At 34.5% G+C, this 12,405-nt stretch overlaps 1 protein-coding gene across 2 annotated transcripts in view; it reads right to left on the bottom strand.

Moving 5' to 3' along the window:
* Nucleotides 1–12,405, bottom strand: part of LOC149785537 (uncharacterized) — a 236,648-nt gene that overhangs the window by 108,075 nt on the left and 116,168 nt on the right. The window lies entirely within an intron of this gene.

Here is a 12,405-nt window from a genome sequence, read left to right as displayed (position 1 = left end):
GAGTAACGTAGACGATAATTAGATGCCTCATATCTCCTTTGTGGAAGAAGTTCGTTTAAATAGTTAGGTACTTGAGTATTTATAATCGAATACATAATGAATAATCTCTTCCTTTTCCTTCGTTGTGCAAACCAAGCAGTTTCCGCATAAAGAGACTATCTAGAAGAATTAATGGGTATAGATCTGGAACGATCCGTGCATCTTCCATCTGATTTTCCCCCCTTTATTCTGATCTTTCCGAATCTTCAATAGAACAATTATCCCAGACTCCAGAAGTATATTCTAAGGTTGGACTTATGAATAGTGTATATAATTTAGCTGAAGTCAACAATTAGTCTGCATTTAGACGGTAGTGTTTTATCTCCTTTCTTATACATCGGTATGTCATACGCTAGCTTGCACTGTGTTAGGAACACGCTGGCTGGGAGTGATTTATTTAAAAGTTTTTGCAATGGAACATACATTTCTTCAACTATACTTGTACAAGTTTATTACTTATTGGATTGGTTCCAGCGGTTTTGTTTAGGTCAAGACTAGTTACTACATCTATAATTTCTTGTTTATATATAATGATGGCAGAAATAAAAGTTTCATTTCTAACTTCAAAATGCGGTAACTGTTTATCATAATTTTTTAAACGTGTAACATATCAAACTTCCGAGTTCAACAGGTCGCACTTCTCCTGATCACTTGTTGCAAATTTAGATGATCATTTCGTACGTTTCAGTGGAGGTAATAGGTTCCATGTCTTTGTAGAATGTACTTGTTATCTCATTATTTTCCAATAAGGTCGAGGATTTGATCCGATGGCAGGGGTGAACCTGCATCCTTTCGGTCGCAGGTCTGAGACGCTAACCACTGAGCCAATGTTGCTCCTCTTAAGATTAATATACCCATATGATATTTTCCAGTATCATACGTAACTATATGATACGTTTAATAACACCCAATAACTCAGCAAATGCCGGCATGACGACATATGAATTGAAGGTGTAATGACTAATGTAATTTAAAGTCAATTATGTAACCTATTTTTATGCTTTTTATTGAATATCATTTCTGTCATGTGATACACATAACATAATCTTACATTTAAGATTATTTAAAATGAAATTTATGAAATTCGTTAAATAGTTTCAATCTTTTGCGACTCTCGTGAAAAGATCCTTCATTGCTGTTCATGTAATTTTACATGTCATTATATTTCTTTATTGATTTGCACTTTGGTTACAAAAGAGACAACTTTTGCAATTTAAAACTTATTTCATCTATACTACACTAGTATAGCTCATGAAATGAAGGCAGTTTACTTGGCCTCTAATTCATCTGTAGGGAATGATACCTGCGGGAGACTGCTCTATCTGACCAGTGTGTAACTATGGAAACGGTAATTTAGTGACCTCTTCTCCAGCCTCGAGCTTTAGGTTAAGACTGAAATTCGCTGTCTTATGTAATGTTCTGTATCTGTAGTTTAAAGCTGGGAGAATTATACAAAGAGAATAGCAAGTAAACCCTTCTGTAAATGGAGCAAACTCTCACTTTTACATTGTAAAACTAATTTATCTTACAATCATTTATGAATAATTAAAAATTACTGAATAGTAACTAAGAATATATAAATTCTTTAGATGGAGACCCAAATTTCATTTTTTAAATTATCGTATTTTTTATGTTTACTTTCCAGATACATTTTTAAAAAAATTCTCAAGAAAATATGAAATCTAACAAAAGATGAACGAAAGTCTTATTATTTTGATTTTTTGTAAAGAGCAAAGAAAGAAAACTATTAATGACATAAGCTTTCATCATGACATATACACACTAGCCTCCACAGAAGTACTTTTATGATAGTACGGTTAAAATAGAAATAAATATGCATATACAGTTGTAAACTTTCCCGATTTATGACTAAACATTTATACTGTGATAGGGTATTCTTAGTAAGTAAAATGTGTATTATACAATGAATGAATAGGAGGTATTCGATGAATGGACTGCACGCATTTCAGGTGCAGTGGCTACTCAAGATTATTTACTGATGCACAAACTAGTTATAGTTGTCATACTGGTTGTCATTCCAGGGATACTGACAGTCAGTGATTTCCACCTTGTAAAATCTTTCCTCTAGGGCGGACAATAATAATAGTTTCTGAAGCTGATTTTATTAGCAATGGTTTGCAAAATAACAACAAATATCCTTGTGTTTTATCAACTCATTATGGTTCCGCTGCTTTGGTAGAACAAAAAGGAATGTTCTTTATTGTTTTATGAATTTTATGCCCTGTGACAATGGCCAACATTTTGTAGGTCACGATCACTTTGGCATAAACTTATTTTATGCATGGCAGTTGGAAACTACGAAAATCTTCTTAGAGGCGAGCTGTATAATCGGCAGTTACATTGTTATTCTGAAAGAGTTCTGACAACTAAATAAATAAGTAAATAAATAAAAACACCATCTTTTATCATTAAAAGTTGCCAAGTGTTGTTTATACATTGTACGTGGCGTAATTCGTAAGTTTACTCGGCATATTTTCAACTCGGTAACGCCTGGTAACGGTCATACTTTTACCTAAATATGTGGGTCCTTTGAGAGCATCGTAAATGTATGGAGGAAAAGAAATAATTGTATTTTATGCTCATCTCAAAAGATTTGTTTGTATTTCTGCGAAAAAGTCATGCCTAACCAGATAATAGCACAGACCCCCCCCCCCCCATTGTAACTACAAAGCCTTGAGCAAGTGCGAAGTTACCAGTTAATTTTATTGTTTGTTTCTATTTTTCAAGTTGTCTTCGTGTGTGCGCGCGTAAATTGAAAGCTTGTTATTACTAGTCAATATCGTCAATCATATTTGCTCCATTATTCCATGCAGATAAGAAAGGAACTAATTTTGTGTTGAATTTGTGCCCCCCCCCCCCCTCCATCCCACCCCGCCCCGGCACGGTACAATAAACAAACACTTGATTGAAAATAAAATAAAAGAAACTAACCTTGCATTGTTATAATGTATTCCTTCTTTTTTCATCATGCGAAATTTACAGAACAAAATATATCAACGAACTCCGTAAATGTAGCGGATGCCGGCATGCGTATGCATCCTTACTGTGTGTGTATCGCTAATGTCAGATAAAAAAAATATCGCAAAAGAGACGAAAATATCACCAGATTGCTTGAAGGCGCCTGCCATTCACGCATGATAAGTTTCAAGGTGCAAACGGACCAAGATTATATTGTATCCAGGTTAACTATACGACGATATCTCGCAAATAAAAAAAGAAATCATTATTTTAAAGAACATACAATGTGAGTGCAAATGATAATCTTTCGCTAGTATGAGTTACGAAAGTATCATGGGGGGGGGGGGCACCAGACAGATGACCCCCCCCCCACAAAAAATAAAGTGTTTTCATGTACTCTTGTATACCCCAAGATGTGTGTGCTTGTTTAAAGTTTAAAAAAGGAATTTTGATCAAACTTTTAGTTTATAATTAGTCCTAGTGTTTTCTAAAGGGTAGTAGTCTGAAACATGGGTCTTATTCCCATTTTCAGATTTCATATCCTTGATTTTTAGTGATTTTTGTCAAGAATTTTCTATGTTCCGTGTATGCTATGTGTATCAGTGCTATGGTGTGTGTATGCTATATAGTCTGTGTGTAGGGACAGCAATACTATGTCAAATTTGTCTCTGTTGTCTTAATATATATTTTTCTATGGACTTTTCAAATTTATTTGTTTGTCCTGGTATAAATTTAGTTGCTTTTGAATTAATTTGCAATTTAGAATTCCGGCGAGATGAACGGTATACTACCATTTGAAATTAAAATAAAATCTTTTGTTTTATGTGATTGACTATGGTGTGGCGTTTCTCACATTAAAGTCTATTTTCAAAATGAGGTAGGCTGTATTCGAGTCAGGGTCCGCACTTTCTTTCTTTATTTATTTGTGTTTCTCCCGATTCGAGTTAGGCCTCCTCTCTAGTATTTAATTTATAATGTAAAAGAAGCAAATATCCAACCCAAAACCCCTTAGGAAGCTTTATACATTTACTGGTAAAGTTTTAGCATGAAAAACATAAGTGACATCTACAAAAATAATAAACTGGTAAAAAGACTAGAAACAACAAGGACCTTTAGAAGTATAAAGGAACTTTTATGTAAATATAGGGAAAATGAGGAACTTTGGGGAATTGAAACTAAGGAAACATATAATTGGATAAGGGAAAATTTAACCTCTAAAATTAAAAATAAAGTAGAGGAGGAAATATCTCGGTTAATTGGGACAGACCTTGGAGGTACTGGACCAACATCGGCTCTCCAAAAATACAAAGCTTGATATTCAAATATCTACACGACATATGCATACATGTAAAATATCTCATGTGCAAATGTGCGAACTTCACAAAATATCATGCGATGGCACAGTGCGAGTTTAGGAAACAAGACAGGATACAATTAATTATGGAGATATCCAAGAAATAAAAATACAGAAGAAACCAAGTTTTATATCAAGACGGCAACTTTAACAAAACTTTAATAGGAAAAATAACAGATAACATAACTAAAACCATGATGGCGTGTGACCAAGTCATAAACATAAAAAAAATGAATAGGCAAATTTTTTTGTAATCCTTTCAAATTAATTAGAAAAAAGAACTTCTAGGAAGATTTGTGAATGGGAGGGACGGGGCTGCAAAGGGTGAAAAGAAGGGGAGGGAGATGGGGCAATGGATAATCTCCCCTTAAAGGGGACCATCACAAAGTGAACCCTTGCCCTCATACCCCCACCCCGGATTGGAATCTGCTGTAGCCGCCACCCTTTTAATTTCTTATAAATTTTCCTAAACAGCTTCAGTTTCTTTTTATTATCCATTACAATTAAAATTAAATAATTAAATAGACTTTAATTATATTACGTAAACTATCACAAATCCTAATTATCGGGACAGAGAAACTATATGGGAAAAGTACGAGATAATGACGTCATGGGGCTATGAAAGAGTCGGGAAAAACATCTCATATAGGAAACTTTACATACATACACGAAAACAAAGGATCTAATAAGTCTCTCTTCTAATTCTATTTGCTCAAAATGTGCAGCTCTCGCACTGCACGGTAAATCCCCACTGTGTGTGTGTATGTGTGTGTGTGTGTGTGTGTGTGTGTGTGGGAAGAACAACCATTTTTAGAGATTTTGGCAGAAATCCAATAAATAATTTGAGACGGCCTAACTCTAGGTGGGAGAAATACAAGCAAATAAAAAAGTGTATGGACTCCAACTCGAGTACAGCGGATTTCAATTTACAAATCCAATATGTGAATAATGACACAATATATTTGCACACAGAACACATTAAGTTTTTTTTTTCTTAATTAAATTATAATACACCGTTACTTAGCCAAAATTCAAAAATATATTAAATAAATAAAAATAAACCTTTTCTTGATCCGATTATAAGGTCCTAAGATTACTGGGGAGATTTGGGAAAAAATAAAGGCTATCCCAACATGGAAGCAAAATATAGCATACACAAACTATAGCATATATATATATAGCACACACGGGATATAGGCGACCTCTAGCCAAGGTCAACCAAGAGTATAGGGAAGGGATTTCAAGTCAGGTGATGGAAAGATGGAAACCTATTCGGAAAAACAACCCTATAGATAAAACTAGGTTTTAAAAGAAATACCCCGTTAAAAAGGAGAATTAAATTTTTTTGACCTAAATTCTTTTGCATAATATAAAACATACAACACATGGGGGGGGGGGTAAATACACATAAAACACTATAATTTTTTGGAAAAGTGGGGTGGGGGGTCTGTCTGGTGCCGGCCCCCCCCCCCCAGTACTTCGTCTTGTGGGGATAAATGTACGTCATTTCCTGCTGGCGTCCTCTATAGGAGGAAAATCGTATCTAAGTAACAGTGATGTATACTTTTATTTCGAGAAATTAAATTATTTTTTCTGTACACTTTATAGGTTTTTTTTGGTTCTTTTTGTTCAAGTATAACTACTTTTAATCATGTTATGCAAATCTGATGTATAAAGAAAAATGTTGGTGCATGGCCGGTAACTTTTATACGTCATGGCAACGGAAAATAAATTCCGCGCATGCGCATTTTGTGTGGGAGCACAAAAAAAAAACCCACACAAAAACAAGCAATCTACTAAAACAAGCCATTACGTGAGAACTTGGCCTGAAAAGAGCAAATATAGGTACTATAAAATATTGCTAGTCTCGGATTTGACAATCCTTAGTTTTTTATGCTGATGAAACATTTTTCAGTAGAATTTTTCTTCCTACAGTTTAAATGCCTAATTTTACTGTTTATAATCATACATGTTCAAATGTACTGGTCACATATAACAATATCGTCGAAATATTAACTGATACCATGCTGGATTTATATAGAATGTCTAAATAATCATAAAACTAAAGGTGTAATTGATTATAACCAATATATATTTTTTGCAATAACAAGATAATGAGATCCGAACATTGACCAAACAGTACTTAGAGAAATTCAATATCGATTAGTTCATCCTCAACCTCCAACTGATATACTTTATTGCAAGGGGTAAATGGTACCGTATTGAAAGACGTGTTAGGATAAAAGATACTGTTGTTAAAGAATATCCTGACCGACTGAGATCTTAACATCGTACATCATAGCTGAAAACAGTGCAAGCCAGTATACATATTTGCATTATGCTCACGCAAGAAATATTGTATCAACCAAATGGGTTTCTTGACCGAGCGATGTCAAGCCCTTGCGCGAATCCCGCTACGAGTCATAGGTTTCCCCGATTCAAAGGAATCCTGTACAACTACTTCTGCAAACTGGAAAGTCCAACGCGTCCAATCTATCAGTAATGTTACTCTAATTAATACATGACCACAAATCCCAACTTCCCAATTGTATGTCAATGTCACAACTGCAAAGCTTCTCTTCGTTAACTTTCCGTAACTTACCGCCAGTATTTCACGCCGTGAAACTATACAACTCAACAACCTAATACAGGGAACCGTTTTTACTACGCCACCTTAGGCCTTTTAAATCATGATTTTTAGCTTCATTTCGCCTGTAACTTTGTAACATATTTACCACCACAGCAACAATAAATGGCGCCCGCCGACGGCGGAACAGTCCTTTTCTGTTGATTCCATTGTATAATTTACCAATCTCCAGTCATAAATACTGCACCTGGAGTCACATGATCAATTCACGCAATTAGATTTGAATAGGGACTACTGAGTGACAGGGATACTCATGCGGCTCTTACCTGAATTCACCAAAAGTAAACCATGTCATCTTGAAACTCACTTACACTTCACTCCGTAACGTTTGCCCCTAGTAATTGGCTAATTATTTTGGTCTAAAGACTATAATCCCAGCACCGACTTCCCATATTCAAGCAAGTATATAAGGAATCCTTAAAATGGAGAGCGGTAAACAAATGCGCATACTCCAAAATATGCTACAATATTATACATACCTTGGAATTTTATTAACTATTTTTGTTTACATATTTTCATTGTACTCGTGGATGGACAATGTGATTTTGCGTTCTGCCTTGCTTATTAAATGTATTGTCTTTGGTCAACAAAAGTTGATTTAGAGAGGATAAGAAAAGAAGTTTTGTTAAACGATGATGGAATTAAATAAACACTGGGGACAATATCGTACGTTGCACATAAATCGCAGAGATTAATTGAGATTTTGCTTAACGGTCAATCAGTCCGCACTCGAAGTAGGGAAATAAGCGAATAGTGCAAAAGCCGACCATTGTCTGATAATCGACGTACATCTGCCACAGCCATATATTGTAAAAATCCCATTACTACAGGTAAAAAAGAATTAACTACAACTGCTTCTTTGGGGCGTCATGTGTGACCAGTGTATACTAGTACTGTGTTAGAAAAATATTGCGACAAACCAAAGTAAAGAAAACAGTCACTTTTATCAATCAGTCCATATCGTTTTACAAATTATACTGAATAACTGACTTCAGTAGAACTCAGAAGAATGTATTCCTGTAAGCACATCACGATTGCGGTGTTTGTACATTTATATAAAGTGGGATCATTTTACAAGCAAAGTATACATTTAAAAATTAACACTACAAATGAGACAACGCATGAGTACATACGGATTATAATCGTGAGATGGCAAAGAATGGTTCATATGTTGAGAGGTAACCAATACACCAACAAAATAAGAGTTTGTAAGAACATCTTATTTCCTTCTTAGATATACTTAGCCATAATGCAAATTGTTTCCTAATATGAAACATGTAAACATATTCCGACCATGCTGGAAACAAAAATAGTAAATTTAATTTAGTTCAGCGTAAACTGTAAGTTAGTTATTTCCTTTTGGCATGGTGTCTGAATAAAAAAGTATATTTCTCAAATTTGCTAACCACTACACTGTCATTATGTAATTAGATACCTAATTGATGTACCATGGTTGTATACATATATCTATAAATATATATAGTTTTGTGGACATGTACGGTTGAATAATACCATCCCGTGTTTGTGTAGGGAAATGCGTACATCACAATCGCACTCGTAAATTTGAATCAATACCATCTCATGAATGGTTAGGGGCCGTCCATTTAGTATGTACGCATAGAGGGGTGGGGGGGGGGGGTGGGTAACCCAAATGCATAGGCTTGAGCATGGAGGTATATTGATAATATATGTACGCATTTAAGGAGGGGGGGGGCGCTGAAACCTCGAAAATAAGTTGTATAATACGTAACCTGTTCGACTTGGTTCAGTAGGCTTTTGCATTTTAGCGGACATAAGACAAACTTGTCCCACCCAGTCACACTATCCTGACACCAGGCCGACTAATCCGAACACTAACCTCTTAATGATCGGCACCAAAAGAGGCAGCTGCTAGTACCATTTTTATGTCTTTAGTATGATTCGGCCGGGGTTTGAATACGCGACCCCTCGCATCCGAGGCGGACGCTCTATAGACACATTGCACCATCGGAGAAGTCGCTTAGTAAAGAATGTACGATACTGGTTTCTGTTTTTCATGACAACTCGACCTGGAGACCTACCTGATGGAAAATGAAGGCGCATTATAAGGTTATAATATACGAGTCCATAAATACATAAATATTTTTTAAATTATAATTTTCGAGCAATTAGTGTCTCTTAGCATTTGACAAAGTCTGCTTGCAGTAGCGTACTAAGGGGAGGGGGGTTACAACATACTTCGATGCTAATACTACTGATTTCAAGCATAAAATTAAAGCTAAACAACAGCATATAACATGTTTACATATATTATTAAGTACGTCTTCATTTGTCTTTCCGTGCGCCAAATACCTTCCAACACAAAGATTTTCCATATAGGTAAATTAGTTGTACCAATCTTAAACAACCATATATTTCGACATATATAATATCAATGTATAGGTTTCTCATCAGTTTAAATCGATCTGTGCCAAAAAAAGTCGAAAAAATTAATAATAAAAAAGTTGGTATTTATGACTCATTATTGCTTGCGACTTTACCGATCTTCATATCCTTGATATGTGCATCTACCCTTCCCGTTTTGCGATAGTAGCACATACTTGGATGCTAATACTATAGATTTGAAGCATATAATTTAAGATGTACAACATTAAATAATATGTGTATGTATCTTATTAAGTACGGTTTCATATGTCTGTTTGTGCACCCGATGCCTTCCTATCCGAACGGTTTCCATATAGGTGAATAATTTATACCAATAGTAAACAAACACAGCTTTTGACAAATTTCATATTAATATATAGGTTCTCATCTGCCTAAATCGATTTGTGCCAATAGACGTGTGTGAAAATACAAAATAAAAAAGTTCCACTTTTTACGGAATATCGGGTGCGACTTTACCGATCTTCATATGCTTGCTACTTTAATACACCCTTCCCGTTTTGTGATTGTAGCACATACTTCGATGCTAATATTAGAGATCTGAAGTATAGAATTAAAACTATACAATATTATAAAATGTGTGTATATATCTTAATAAGCACGTCTTTATTTGTCTGTCCGTGCGCCTAGATCCGACCTATACGAAAGTTTTTCATATGGGCGAATAAGTCAAAACAATCGCAAAAAAAACGGTTTTGACACATTTGATATCAGATGACAAATTTGATTTTAATTGATATGTTTCTAATCATACTGAATCGATCTGTGCCAATAGACATGTGTGAAAATGCAAAATAGAAGGTTTTGTTCTTTTTACTGAATATCGGGTGCGACTTTACCGATCTGCATATCCTTGCTACGTGAATCTACCATTGCCGTTTTGTGATCGTACTACATATTTCGATGCTATTGCTATATATCTAAAGCATATAATTAAAGCCGTACAACTGTAAATAGTATGTGTATGTATCTTATTAAGTATATCTTCCTTTGTCTGTCATTTCGCCTAATGTCTTCCTATACGATCGTTTTCCATACAGGTGAATAACTCATAACAATAGTAAATAAACCCCGATTTTGACAAATTTGATATAAATTGATAGGTTTCGCATCAGTCTAAATCGATCTGTGATAGTAGAAATGTAAGAAAATGCAATATGAAAGTTTTGGTATATTTGAATCTGTATCGCTTGTGAATTTAACAATCTTCATAACCTTGATACGTGCATCTTCCATTGCCGTTTGTCTCGGTATCACAAACTTCAATGTTTATAGCATAAATCTGAAGCATACAAGGAGAGCTATACAACAGTATATAATATGTGTATGAATCTTATTAAATACATCTTGATGTGTCTGTATGTACGCCCAATGTCTTCCACAGCGAGCGTTTTCCATATTGTGTATTGTTCCACTTCCTATTTTTACACTACCTAATTTTGACCTAGTTTAATAAACACCCATTTCTACAGAGGACACATCTGTCGCAGCCTCGACATTTTTTTACACTTATCAGCATTGAGTCACTCGGACAAAAAGATTTGTCAAAAGTCATATCATTATTATTAATGAAGTGAAACAAGGACACATACGATGAAAAAAATAATACATTTCTCCAATTCACTTTTTTCCAACCAGGAAGTCCTCTTAGAATCTTTACCAACTATTCTGACAAGGCAAATACAATTCGTTCCATACCAATCATCCAGTCTGCTACTCAACATGTGTTAGCTATGTGACTCACAGCTGATAACTGCATCTCCATCACTTTTTTAGAATTGTGTTTTGTGTTTTACGTGAATATGTCATTACTGATTTTCTGAGGTGGTTCTTGGGTATTTTACTTTGGAGTAATGAACATGAAACACACGTTTATGGTATATTTCATAAATAAATCAGCATCCTCTACATTACTGCTAATTTAAATAAAATTACGTGTATTTCTATTAGGATTTTTCTCTCAAAAATAGGCAATTTTACTTTAATAGTAAATTTTCAAACGTCCATTAAACTAATCTTGATATTTAACTTATTTTGACAAATTAATTCTTTCTAAATGTCTTCTGTCTCCTATTATTTGCACTATTAGAGAAATAAGTTATGAAGTATGCAAAACAGTTTTGTACCTTAAACAGTACATGTACATTAAAGAATTGGGGTTCTGCATATTCACAATGCCATTTAATTATTGCAAGGATGTTGTACACTAAATCTAGTATTCTTTTATTATAAGTAAACAATTGTATTATTATACCATCATGATTTTCCCCCAATTTTATTCTTTCAGCTTTTCCAACAAAATATCTGTTCCAAAACAAATTTTTTGATAAATATAGGAACAAATTCTGAGTAAACACCATTTTTCTTTTGTTGTCGTTGTTAATGGTAGACTGAGAGAAGAAAATGCAGCAGCATATAATATGAACTTAAGTGAAGTTATGAACTTACTAAGCCTGGATTTAAATAAATGGTATCACTTGTATTTCTAATGACAGCCACAATCCTCTTAGTTTGGGCTCAAGACCAGCAATAGTGAATAGAGGTATTTCGAAAGACATATAACAGCTCACTCATTATAATGTTACTAATTAGCATTATTGAAAACTTCTTAGATATCAAAATAAATAGTATATATGTATGGTGCTTGTTGGCGACATTGGCAGATTATTCACTCCACATCCTGGTTCCCGGGCAGTTTTGATCTCTCACAACAATAATCACGGGCACAGTGGCTCGTTACAAAGAAAATCAACAGATTTGGGTTCTAACCTGTAACATTATTAACATATTATATTGTTACAGGTTAGAACCCCATCCCTTGATTTTCTTTGTAACGACTCCCTGTTATCATGGGCAGTAAATTTGAAACATACTACTTCTGGGTCAATCTATTTTTAAGGTGCAATATATACTAGTACATAATGGGAGGTAACTCAAGTTGTGCTATTCAATTCAATTCATTAAT

The sequence above is a fragment of the Sinohyriopsis cumingii genome, chromosome 13 (assembly GCF_028554795.1).
Source record: "Sinohyriopsis cumingii isolate HCF-2022 chromosome 13, ASM2855479v2, whole genome shotgun sequence".
Lineage (NCBI taxonomy): Eukaryota > Metazoa > Mollusca > Bivalvia > Unionida > Unionidae > Sinohyriopsis > Sinohyriopsis cumingii.
The sequence above is the reverse complement of the archived record's forward strand: the minus strand, read 5'-3'. Positions and strand labels throughout refer to the sequence as shown.